Source organism: Taudactylus pleione, unplaced genomic scaffold (genome assembly GCF_031769625.1).
Source record: "Taudactylus pleione unplaced genomic scaffold, aTauple2 ptg000105l, whole genome shotgun sequence".
Lineage (NCBI taxonomy): Eukaryota > Metazoa > Chordata > Amphibia > Anura > Myobatrachidae > Taudactylus > Taudactylus pleione.
The window spans coordinates 3,769,434-3,781,880 of record NW_028284507.1 but is presented as its reverse complement, the minus strand read 5'-3'; positions in this window follow the sequence as shown (position 1 = coordinate 3,781,880).

Here is a 12,447-nt window from a genome sequence, read left to right as displayed (position 1 = left end):
GTTGTTTGTTTGTTTTAAAAAATTGTAAGCCATTTTGAGGTGTATAATGTATGCCAACCCATAATTGAAAAATAAACAACATTACTGCAAATTTTCTTAAGGTTTACTAATACATGTTTTAAGTTATTACACTATGGAAAGGCAACCACCTTTGTTCCTAAATTTTTGGACATGCAGAATTACACCCTTTAATGTGTGGCAAAAAAGAGGACAAATGTTGGAAATAACAAAACTTTATTATTTTTTTTAAATGTCATAAAAATGTAAGAAAAAAAAAACTACACATCCTCCAAACGCCCCACTAATCTTTGGAGGCAGCAGTAGGCCTGCATTAAGTTGCCCGAGGTCTCTTGCAGCTCCTCCTGAATTTCCCTCAGGATGTGGGTTAGATCTGTGGAAATTAAAAAAAAAAAGAGGATTAAATACTTCATTACAATTAGAAACATTTGAACATTACACATTATTCAATGTACCAAAAAGTGTTGAAACACACTGATGTTATGGTGTGTTTGAAAGTATCAGACATACAACTTTATTAATAGGTTCTACTTTTCTGTTGTTCAACTAATTTTAAACCCTAACTATGTGGCATAAGCCAAAATCCACTATGATGATGTTACAAATAATGGGAGGTGTATTCTTAAGTCATGATGGCCATATCCTTAAAACACAATGCACGTATTCACTTCTATAATGTTGTTGATAAACCAAAAATAGAATTGCCTAAGTACATTCGTACATTTTAAACACAGTGTACACAACATCAACAAGGGTAGTCTGGTTCCTAGCACCTTGCCAAGTTTGGTGACAGGTTTTTTTACATTGTAAAATACTAATCCAAATTTAATCATTATTTCCTCAAACTCCAAAACATTTTTGAAAAACCAATAAACCTATATTTTTGAGGTCCCCAAATCAAAAAAAGGGCCAGCCAATAAACATAAGGTTGTAAGTCTGAAAAACAGCATTACTGCGCAATGATGTTGAACCCCATACAGCAAATTTTCAAAACAACAACACCCAAAAAAATGTAAATTAAAAAAACATACCCTGAGAGTGTTCAGACACAGCAACAGATGTTGCCGGAGAAGCTTCGGGTGAGGGAGAATATTCAGGAGTGGGGGGAATGGTTGAAGGGGAAATGGAGCAGGAAAGATCACAGGGAGGGGAGATTTGCGATATTTGGGATGAGTGGGCAGGGAGGGAGGGTTACTGGGGGAGTATGGTGGTGGGGAGGGAGTGCTGGGTTGAGGAGATGCAGGTGAGGGCTGCTGGTTGACAGTAGCTTGTCTTTGCCTTTGGCATGCCCTTCTCTGTCTCCGCTGGGCTTCTAAAATGTAAACATAAAATACCAAAAAAAAAGATTAGAATTTCGGTTACACAATACAAGTACACATTCTGTACAATAGGGACAACATACAGGATGGTTTTTTAACATTGACTAAAATAATTGGCAAAGGAACATACATTTTTAACAGTCCACTAATTAATAATTTTAAACAAACGCATACTTACGTCTGCGTATTTGCGCCCGCAAAGTCATGAGGAGCGCAGGCGACCGGCGGCCCAGGTCTGACCAGCGACGCTCTAATTGGGCAATGTTTTGCCTAAACCCCGCTGATCGGAGGGCTCGCCTCACCTCCGCATAGGTGGCCCGTTTTGTGTGATTCGAAATGGGTGGCACAGCCTGGGTGATACGCCTGTCCATGATGTTTACCAGGACAAGCAACTCTCTCCTGGTAAACGCTGCAGCTCTCATGATTGCAATGGCCATTTTTACAGAAAAAATGAAATATACATGGGGTACCAAAAATATGATTGGCTAAAATATTTACACTTTCCTCAAAAACACCACTATTGGCCAATCCTTTAATCATGTGTCCCAAAAAATATGGTCACATTTGATTGGCTACAACACGCAGTGTGCAATTGCAAACATAAGAGTGCAAATGATCCTAACGCAAAATGCACATGCATTTATAAAGTTAACACAATTAGCAAACGGACATTCACAGTTAATAAACCTTACTTTGTTTTTAACATTGTGGGAAAAAATAAGAACGGAGAAAACAACCACGAAATGAACAATAAAGTTTATTGACACATGAGAAAAAACTCGTTTGAAAGAACAGCAAGAGTTAAACACTTAATTAGATAATTGCCAACAAGCTAATAACAAGCTGATCGATAGTCCATGTAAACATGATATGTGACCATCAAAACAGCACATATGGCCACAAACATCAGAACATAATTAGCATACTGCGATTGACAGCGCCTGACTACGATTGACTCGATTGATCGTTCAGATCAGTCGGTAGCTAGAGGAGGTGCAGTGCCAACGAATGGGCATCACTTTGTTCACAATCGCCCTGCCGTATGATCGGATTTTGCGGTCGTTGATCGTACGACCGTGCGGCCGCTTCTACTGACTCTGAATGAGGTCCAGTCTCCCTAACTACTGTATATAGAAATTGAAAAATTGCATAATTTTTTTAGGGGGAAAACTACAAAAACTATTTATGGCCAGTTAGGTAATCATGCTGTCATGTTGATGGGCCTATTTTAATGTAGAGGCCTGGAGCTGGAGCTCCATCTACCCCATTGTTAATCTGGTCCTGCGTATGCATATACTGGAGGAACTTATCGCCAGCAGCGCATTCATAAATACTGTAACTAACTTAAAACATTCCGAATCACTGCATAGTATGGCAATTTGAAATGTTATTTTTCAGGTCATTAACAAGTCTATTCATAAATAAACCCGAAAGCTTATAACAGATTCCATGCTATTTTAAATAAAATATTTCTTGAGCAATTACAGTTATTATACTGTATTTGTTGCTAAAGATAATTAATGTAGTTGTAGGTGTGAAACTAATTGAAGACACCCATTTGGCAAGGTTGAAGCAGAGGCAATGAAAGTAGCTGCTTTACTGTCACCTACTTGATCTCATTACTACTCCTACTTTGAGCTGATAGTGTTGGTATGTGTGTGCAATTTGGCGATGGTATGCAGAGCTAAATAGCAGCACCAGCAGAATTCCAGATACACTAAACAGTCCAGGTTCTTGATCAGGTATCAGTTTTATTTGAGTGTAGAAGTAGTTACTGCTACAGCTGTACTCACTGTTACATACTTGTTCATTTGGATGGAGCGGAGCTTGAGTAGGACATACAGAGCACCGGTCAGTGATATATGAAGGTAGTGGTGCAGAGATATGCAGGATAATGTGACAGGGTCTCTATAGTTGAGTGGAACATTAGTGCGTCCCACTGTGGTGCTCATACACAGTGATAAGATGGCACGGCGCATGTGCTGAAGACCAAACTGTTAAGTCTATGACTTATACTTCAATAAGGGTTTCTTAATAACCTGGGCACAGTAAGTGTTGCATGCTTCTTTACTGTAAAACTGCAGATAACCAAAGATACAGAATAGAGATTCATACGCCAACTAATACACACAAATAATAAGATTCGTTGCAACCTTCCACCAGAATAAATATACAGCAATGGGAACTATATACACCACACAAACAGTGACCATCTTGGTCAAGTCAAGAAAGGATAATTCATGGAGGTACTATAGAGCAATATCACGATCCATATTTCAACAGATAGCAGTTCTCTTTTTTTCTTCTTCTCTTATCTATGGTTGTACAGTTCCGTAAAGGACAAGCTGAATTTGATCAGCCTGTTCTCAGATTTAGTTTATTGTCCAGTGGTGCTATCCGCCAATGACAGAGATTATTGACAGCTTAGAGGCAGAGTAGTAGTACAGGGAAATGCCTAAACATGGACTATGTTTGTGTACTTGCTACCAGGGAGCAGACTCTCTATTATTTAATGACCACCAAAGAAATGGCTCTGTATTTTACACTGCGCACAGATGAACTGGACATCTGACAGTTCTGGCAAATGTCGGAAGGGCTTATGGCCTGTTGAGCCGGTCCAGCCATCTAGATAGGGAATGCTACCTGGCAATGCCCCCATGATTCTCAGCATGCCCCCATGACACAAGACCATGTCCCCTTTTACTGTGCATGCTCTGGTGGCACGCACATGTGAGGGACACTCACTATCAGGAAATAAGCTCTGTATTGTATACTAGCCACCATTAAACTGACTCTGTACCATACACATGCTATCAGTGAATGGAGTTATTTCAACTCTGTACAATACACTGGCTACCATGCAGACGGCTTCTTACTGTACACTGACCACAAGACAATTGGCTATATATTATATACTGACAAACAAGGAAGGATTCTACCATACACTTGCAGTCGAGGAGCAAACTATTAGAAACTGGTCACTAGGGAATGGTCTGTATGGGGTAGATTCTGAAGAAGTCAGATTTACTAACACTAATGTGAGAATCAGCAGGACTAATGTGATGTCTGTGCATCTGCAGGTGGAAAGCTAGAACACTCATTGTTTTTAAACCAGCTGTCGACATCATTAATATATGCACATGCACCAACCCCATCAGTGGCGGAACTAGAGAGTGGTGGGCCCAGGTGCAAGAATATGCTTTGTGCCCCACCCCACCCCACCCATTCCAGGCACCCCAGAATTTTTTCACCACTCCTCACCCCTCCCCAGTAATTAAATACAGTGTCTGTCCTGCTGCCCAGCCTTGTTTTCTCACCACCCCTCACTGCCCCCCCAGTCAGTAAATTCAGTCTGTCCAGCCCCAGTGTGTCAGCCTCGTTCTCCCCTCAAGCCCCAGCGTGTCAGCCTCATTCTCCCTCCATCCCCAGCAAGTCTCTGCCTCATTCTTCCTGCCAGCGTGTGTCCCAACCCCAGTGTGTCAGCCTTATTCCCCCCCAGTGCCAGCGTGTCAGCCTCTTTTTCTTCCAGCCCCAGTGTATGTGTCAGCCTTTCCCCCCCAGCCCCAGCGTGCGTCAGCCTCTTTCCCCCACAGCATGTGTCAGCCTCTTTCCCCCCCAGCCCCAACATGTGTCTCAGCCTCTTTCCCCCCCAGCCCCAGCATGTCTCAGCCTCTTTCCCCCCAGCCCCAGCATGTGTCTCAGCCTCTTTCCCCCTCAGCCCCAGCATGTGTCTCAGCCTCTTTCCCCCCCAGCCCCAACATGTGTCTCACCCTTTTTCCCCCCCAGCCCCAGCGTGTGTGTCAGCCTTTCCCCCCCAGCCCCAGTGTGTGTGTCAGCCTCCCCCCCAGTCCCAGTGTGTCAGCCTCTTTCCCCCCCAGCACCAGCATGTGTCAGCCTATTCCCCTCCCCAGCGCCAGCGTGTGTCAGCCTCTTCCCCCCCAGCGCCAGCGTGTGTCAGCCTCTTCCCCCCCCAGCCCCAGCATGTGTCTCAACCTCTTCCCCCCCCAGCGTGTGTGTCAGCCACTTTCACCCTCCCCCCCTCCATACCACCACCACTTACCTTATTTCTTCCTCTTCATCTACTCTCGATCCGCTTCTCCTCTCGATCTTCTTACTCCAGCAGCCCGGCTCCTTGTTATGACACGATGCACGTGACGTCATGACGTCACGCGTGCCATGTCATAACAAGGGGCCGGGCCGCGGTGGGTGTCTCTCATGTTGGAGCCAGAGCGGCCGAAGTGGGCCCGCTCCAGCTCCAACCATTTAGGTAATGGGGACCAGGTCGGCGGGCAGCGGCGCTGTCAGATGCAGGCAGCCATGTGCCCCTGCACCACAGCAGGCCCCGGTGCAAGGCACCAGCTGCACCGCCGCTAGTTCCGCCCCTGAACCCCATACTATGTGCAAGACATCCATCAGAAACAGGCTTCCCTTCACCACACGCATAGCTCAGAATTGCATGGAGCTGTATATACACAGCACTCCCATGCCACTCCCACAAGACAGAGTGGTTTTGAACAAATGCAATATTGCTGCCCTAAAAGGCTCTTTATAGTACATTAACTACAGAGGAAAAGTGGCCAGCACAAAAGTGGCCAGTACAGTACATATAAAGTGTATTTTCTCATTGATAGGACATTGTATATTGCTCAGGCTTGGATCTGTGGAGAGGATACAAAGTTCCAGGCAGAGAGTGTCATGGTTTCAGGACTGGTTACTTAAACATGGTATACTTTGGAAGATTGGATCACAGAACACAAAGTCATAAGAGAAGTGACAGTTTGCGATATTATAAATGAAAAAGTATGGTCTAGGGCACAGGTTCTCAAACTCGGTCCTCAGGACCCCAAACAGTGCATTTTTAAAGTTAAATAATTAGCTCCATCTGTGGATATTTTAAAACGAGACAGTGAGTAATGACTACACCTGTGCACCTACTGGGTTACCTGGAAAACGTGAACTGTGTGGGGTCCTGAGGACCGAGTTTGAGAACCACTGGTCTAGGGCATACTTTCCTACTTTTTAAACCTCCACTTTGGGAGGTCCAGCTTGAAGTGAAATTTTAATATTTATGGTCCCCTCCTGCTACACAAAACCACTATGATGGGATGTGGGTGGGATCTGAGGGCGTTGTCTATATTCTCCTAGTAACAAAAGAAAGGGGTTTATCAGAATGTGCTGGTAAATAAATCACAATAAATCACAATTGGACCGTGAACACCTTGACAATTTTATTTAATTTATTATGAAAAATCAGATGCAGATATATGAAAACATAAAATCGTATCAATAAATATGGAAACAAAAAATAAATAATAAAATATAAGAGAACAAATAAATAAAAAGAACAAAAATTGTAATTATTAGTATTTATTATTATTATTATTATTTATTTTTTGTTTGCATTTTTATTGATATGTTTTTATATTTTTATAACACTTTTCATAACAATTTATATTAACTTGTCAAGGTGTTCATGGTCCAATTGTGATTTATACACCAGCACATTAAATCCAGGCTTGATAGCACAGGATTCATCTGGACTGTTATTAAGACATGCTATATATAGTCTTCTTCAAATGATATCACAATTGCCCAAAACAAACAGTGATCTCTGGTGCTTGATGCAGGAACTTAGTAATGTATGTGATGTTTTACCTCCGTCTGCTGACATTGTAAGCTTGCCTGTTGAAAGGATGTGAAATTAAAGACTCGCTTTGCAGTCCTTATGTTCAACAGTGCATTGCTGAGTGTCTGGCATTTCCAGGTAATCATTACTGTAACAAACCTTTTAGAAGAAATCTACTTTTCACATGCACATGGCATTTAACCAGTAGGAGATTTGTAGCCTTTCAAGTTCACATAAACATACCACCACAATTTAAAATGAACAAAGAATCTATTGTAAAGTTGTATTATCAAGAAAAAAAAAGTTTTTACAAAAATGATGAGTTATTTAAAAAAAAACATAACCTGCTGTGCAGAGCCAGATTTAGACCTAATGGGGCCCTAGGCAAGATACCAGTTTGGGGCCCACCACCCTCAAACAATCCTGTGCATACATTACAGTATGTTTCACTGGAGCAAGATAAACACATCAAATTATATACTATACACACATCATCGTTTTTTACATATATATATATACCAAATCCAAATGTCCGGCACTCAGAACAAAAGAAAACAGCCTGCTCCGGTGCCAGTCCCACGTTGTTTATACAATTCAAATTCATGGATGGTACGCCAAGCCTGAGCAACCCCAACAATAATGTAGGTCAATAAGACTGGCTCTATTACTGTTGGGGTTGTTCAGACTTGGAGTGCCATCCATTAATTTGCATTATATATATATATATATATATATATATATATATATATAGATACACATACATACATATACATATGTTTAACTTGCTCCATTGACATTACTGTAATATATGCAGTTCTTACAGTAGGTGTAATCAAATACTCACTGGAAACACTAATTCAAAAAACATGTGAGCAAGGCAAAACATCAAATATGACACAAATTAATACTACTAATGGTGCATACAAACAGGACGATCGTCAGCGATATTGATATCGTTGAACAATCTCCCTGCACCTTCTCTGTGTGCTGGATGATCGCTATCGATCATCCACACACAACCAACTCATCAACGACGGGCCAGCAACCCGCGGGTCCCTATAGTAACCTGGTCGATATCAAACAGGTTGGACATGCTGTATGGGCGATGGTCATTATCGTCCATATTTGCCCGCACATCGCAGGTCATTGGTGGGTTGGTAGGCACCAATAAATGCATGATATGAACGATAACGATATGATCGATATCGTTATCATTAATATCATGCATTTTTATCGCACCTTTAAGCACATACATATACACAAACAGTTGTAGAATGGAAATTTTAAGTAAATGGCCAAGGCCCTCATTTTGCAAGCCTGTAATGTAGAGTGGGAGAAATGGAGGACAAGCAGAGGTAGACAGGAGGAATGAGGGACAAACAGAGGTAGACTGGAGGAATGGGAGACAAACAGAGAGAGATAGGAGGAATTTGGGGACAAACAGGAGGAATGGGGGACAAACAGAGGAAGACGGGAGGAAAGGGGGACAAAACAGAGGGAGACGGGAGGAATGAGGGACAAACAGAGGAAGACATGAGTAACAGGGCATAAATAGAGATAGACGGGAGTAAACAGGGACAAACAGAGGTAGACGGGTGTAAAGGGGGACAAACAGAGTTAGACGGGAGGAATGAAGGGCAAACAGAGGGAGAAGGGAGGAAAGAGGAAGAACATAGAGAAGGAAAGGGGGACGAACAGAGTGTATATATATATATATATATATATATATATACACATACTATATATATATATATATATATATATATTAGGGATGAGCGGGTTCGGTTCCCTGAGAACCGAACCCACCCGAACTTCGGGGATCCGGGGCGATCCAAGCCCAAGCTCGGATCTCCCTGTCTGCCCCGGATCCCTCTCCCGAGGTAAAACCTCGAGATCTGCTGTCGGATCTCAAGGTTTTGCCTCGAGCGGCCATTTAAAAAAAATGCCTTTGCCTGTAATGGGCAAAGTGCTGATTGGCTGACAGAGCCTTCTGTCATGACTCTCAGCCAATCAGCATTATGGTGCTCATTTGCATGTAGCACGGACCCGGGAGATACGTGCTACATGCATCTGTGTGATTGACACAGAGCACAGATGGGTCAGTGAGACCCGTCTGTGCTGCTGTGTATTTCAATGACACAGATGCACGCATGGACAAGGAGATCCATGCTACCTGCATCTGTGTCATTCACACAGAGCACTGACGGGTCCGTGAGACCAGTCTGTGCTGCTGTGGTAAAAAATAAAATAACCTGTGTAAAAAAAAAAGAAAAAAATGGCGTGCCCCCCCCCCAAAAAAAAGAGCAACCAGCCCCGGGCATTAGTGACCCAGTGCTGGGTGTGCTTAAATACAGGGGACAAATGACGTAGGGGTCCCCTGTACTTAAGCACAACCAGCACCGGGCTAGTCTGAACCAGCGCTGGTTGCCAAAATATGGGGGACAAACGACGTAGGGGTCCCTCGTATTCTGCGTAACCAGCTCTGGGCTCTGATCCGGTCCTGGTTCTGGAAACACAGGGGAAAAAAATGGAGTAGGGTTCCCCTGTATGTTGCAGAACCAGCACTGGACTTTTTGTAGTGGGGGGCTGATGCCACAGCCAGGGGAGCCCTTTCACCGGGACCCCCAGCCGCAGCATCAGCCCTGATCGCTAGTCAGCCCAGGCTGGGGATCCCTGGAGAGCTGGGGACCCCCCAATAAAGGGGTCACCCTCTCCAGGGCACCCCAGGCCCTAGCTGATAGCCTGGGGCTTTCCACCCCTGGTGGCGGTGGGTGGCAGGTTGATAGTGTGGTGTGGTGTAAATAAAGAATATGAAACATTGTCTTTACAAGTAGAACTGCAAGTCCCAGCAAGCCTGCCCCGCATGCTGGTACTTGGAGAACCACAAGTACCAGCATGCAGGGCATTTAGGGCCCACTAGTCCCTTTCGTTCACCTGTAAAAAAATGTTTACAAATACACAGGACACACACACCGTGACAGTATAAGTTTATTAAACATACATACACACACACACATGTACACATACTCACCTATGTAACCCTGTAGCATCGGTCCACTTGTCCGGTAAAGTATCCATAGGGGACCTGTGAAAAAAAACATACTCACCATCTCCTATGCAAGGTTCTGTCCTCTTCGTTCCAAAGTAGGCATCCCCGGACTTGGCAAAAAAAAAACACGAAAACCCGATCCACGAACTTAGTACCGTTCTATAGAACGGTACTTCCCGAATGAGAGCTTAGCGGCGGGGTATCACCATGGAAACCCCGCTGCTAAGCGTTCATTGGCTGAGAGAGGTCATCCCCCGTCTCTCAGCCAATGAACGGCTCCCTCCATTGTAGTCAATGGTGGGAGCCGCAGGGTTATTAAAGTTTACCCTGCGGTTCCCACCCATAGGCAAACGCAGGGGGGGTTTCTGGTTGCCTGGAAACCCCCCTCCCCAGCCCAGTGGCTGTTTTAACATGTGTCAGCCAGTATAAATACACCTGTGCACCAACTAGGAGATCAGGAAAACCTGCACTGTTAGGGGTGCACTGCTATAGACCATCAATAGGTTAATTTTTAATACTGTGTAATACACTATCCAGTGCCTAAGGAGACCAGTATGTACATATATGTCCAGGGCAGTGCTAGGTTCTATTGCTGCTTCCCCTCTGGAATTGTGCCCACATCTGAAATAAAAACATTCAGCTCAGGCAGGATGGCACTACTGCCACATCTAGTGGCTTACTGTGGTTGCTGGACCTGTATATGCTGGAATTATGACACAATACACTTTCTATGACACATATGAAGTGCTAATTATGCCCTCTTCATGGACTGGCCACACACTCTAAAATCAAGCATTTGGAAACCCCCCTCTAGAAATCCTGGGTTTGCCACTGCCACCATTGACTACAATGCAGGGGGCGGTTCATTGGCTGAGAGACGGGGGATGACCTCTCTCAGCCAATGAATGCTTAGCAGCGGGTGAGTATGTGTACATGTGTGTGTATGTATGTTTAATAAACTTATACTGTCACGGTGTGTGTGTCTTGTGTTTTTTTTTAAACATTTTTTTACAGGTGAACTACAGGTACTAATGGGTCCCGCATGCTGGTACTTGGAGAACCACAAGTACCAGCATGCAGGGCAGGCTTGCTGGGACTTGAAGTTCTACTTGTAAAGACAATGTTTCATATTCTTTATTTACACCACACCACACTATCAACCCGCTACCCACCGCCACCAGGGGGGTTCCCTTATGGTAAATCCGGCCCTGCTGCTGTGTGCAAAGGTATAATTTATACAGTAAGCTTGTGTAAGTTGGTGATAAGTTTTGTTACCTGGGGTCTATTCAGCAATGATTTTTTGCATAAAAAATATGGAAACTATGATTTCTGTATTTTGTATGTAAATCCCCTTTTCAGCAATGGGATAATGGAGAAGATAACGCAATTATCTTCTCCATTGATTCCCATCTCGCAGAGTGTCGCAGTGTAGGGATCAGCGATTGATCTCTAAAGCGCTTTAACACTTCTTGCTATTCAGCAAAGCAAAAAGTGTTAAATCACTCAATAAATATTTCCTTTATATAACGCCATTTCAGAATGGCTTTATACGAAGAAAATACTTAAATATCCCGAAAACTGCAGGGACAGAGGGAAATATTCCCATAAGTCCCTACAACATCTTGTAAGCCTGCCCAGTCTCCGTCCTTGCTGCACGGTGATTGGCGGCAGGTAAGTCACTCTAGAGCCTTTTAAACCTCCCGAAATTGATTGATATGTGTATACAGGCTTTATACTAGCCTGTATACATGTATATTTATGTGTGATTATATTTAACATTTATATATAAATATACATGTATACAGGATATTATAAATCCTGTATACACATATCAATCAGTTTCGGGAGGCTGGAGCTGCACTTACCCCTCTGCGGTCACCGGGAAGCCAGAAGGGAGACTGTTCCCGAGCGCATGACTGAGCATGTGCAGAGGAACCAACAGAAGGGATTGTTTTCGGAATCCCGATAACAATGACTTCTGTGACATCACAGGGACAGCGTGTTACCGCAGCCGCTGTCCCTGCTGAAAATAATGCTGAATAGCTTACATATTTTATCATAATTCATAAAATATCGTGACGATGTTGCCCGATAATATTCTGGGCAACATCATCACTGTTGCTGAATAGACCCCCCAGACTTGGAACACTGAGGTCATACATACAATTATTACCTGCAATGCAGTAATGCAGACCATGTTCTTTGCTCTAGAGACACTTGGGGGTAAATTAATCACACAAGCTTTTTTGGAGCTGGCTTGAAACCTCTACACATAGTTGATTATTTGCTCTTTAAACCAACAGATTTATTATTTTGCATTTTGTAGGGCTGAAACTTAGATTGCCAGCAATAAGCAATGATGTGTGGCAATATAAAAGCCACCAGAGCCCTTTCAAAACTGTTTCTGATTTCAAATCACGCTAAACACCTCCACC